The sequence below is a fragment of the Halyomorpha halys genome, unplaced genomic scaffold, assembly GCF_000696795.3.
Source record: "Halyomorpha halys isolate HHAL.00 unplaced genomic scaffold, Hhal_1.1 Scaffold315.1, whole genome shotgun sequence".
Lineage (NCBI taxonomy): Eukaryota > Metazoa > Arthropoda > Insecta > Hemiptera > Pentatomidae > Halyomorpha > Halyomorpha halys.
The window spans coordinates 158310-160026 of NW_027105587.1; positions in this window are offsets into that span (position 1 = coordinate 158310).

The window sequence follows — 1717 nt, forward strand, 5'->3', positions numbered from 1 at the left end:
ATGCTTGGTGTCACTACTATCTTCCTTCCTTACTTTAACAAATTATTAAGGGGCACAAGGTACTCTACCATATCCGGAACAAACCTTCGGCAGTAATGCTCCTAGTAATCGACGAATCCCCTTCACATCTCTTGGTACCTCCATCCTTTGCAGAGCCGACACCTTCTGGACGTCCGGTCTCACACCTTGTCGGGAGATGGTATGCCCCAAAAAATTAATCTGCTCTTGCCTAGTGCTGACTTTTCTCAGGAAAGTTTGAGGCCGAACTCCCTCATTCTCTGAAACACGCTCTTCAAGTGTTTCACATGGTCACCCTCTGATTTGCTGAACACAAATAGGTCGTCCATGTACACCTGACAAACAGCTTCGTCCAATCCCCACAAGAATTCGTCCATAAGTCTCTGGAATGTTACAGGTGCTTTTTTCAGACCAAATGGCATTCTGGTGAATTAGTAGTGGCCTCTTTCAAAAGTAAATGCAGCTTTGTGCTGATCCCTGGGGTGCATTTTAATTTGGTGGTAGCCTGCCTTTAGATCCAATGTGCTAAACATCTTCGCAACGCCTAATCTATCGAGAATATCTTTAAATCTCGGGATAGGATATTTTTCATCTATCGTATTCTGATTGAGTTTACGATAATCGATTAATATCCGGTAGTTATCCCCATTTTAGTCCGGGGTACTCTACTTGCGTACTGCCCTCATTGGACTGTTGTAGGGCGAAGTGCTATCCACAATTATCCCTTGCTTCCTTAAACTTTCTATTTCTTCCCTAATAAGTTCCTGGGGGTATCGCCTCTCCTTTACCTACGTCACCCTATCTTGCTTCAATGTGATTTCGGGTACCGTTCTTCCTGTAGCTCCTAGTACTTCCCCTTCTTTGTAAAAAATATCATCATATTTGTTTAATATGGCCTCTTTCCAATTCTCCCTCTTGTTAATCACTCCAACTCTCGCTTTACCGTCATCCACGAGTTTCTGACAGCTGTACCTCTTCCCTCCAATTCTAATATCCCAATGACCCCCACTATTTTTTATCTTTGCTCCCACCTTTTCCAAAAGATCACAACCAATGATTATCTGGTAGTCTCGGGGCATTTTTCCCATTACATGGACTGTTACTTTCTCTCCCTTAGCACCCCAGTTACTTAATTCCATTTCAGTTTTCCCTTCAATGCTGCAGGGCCCACCCAGAGTGATCAACTGACAATTACATACTCTGACTTGTAGTTTCCTCTCTCCATCACTCAATCTGTTAAGGGCCTCTCGGCAGACGATTGTGTTTGAGCTCCCAGTGTCCACCAGACATCTTACTCCTCTCTTTCCTCGTATAATAGGCAGACCACCGTGCTCTCCTCTCACATGATGGTTCTCTAACGTACGGTCGCCTCTCTGCGGGCATACTCCTCAAAACTCTCCTCTTCTTCTAGCAGTTTCTCCGGTTCTTCTCCAAGTCTTCTTTTCTTTCTGAGCATTCTCTCTCCCGGAGTCTTCTGCTTCATTTTCTGTCTCCGAGGTCTCAGAAAATTCTGTGGCTTCACTAGCGGATCCATTCGTCCTTCGCGAGATTTTCCTCCTCCATAATCTCTGGGCGTTTATATCCATGGGTTCAGGCTGATTCTGCTCTTTCCGGCGATACATGTAGGGACACTGTCGGGCTATATGTCCCTCTGCCCCATATTCAAAACATCTCGTGCGCGGGCAATGCACCACTAGAT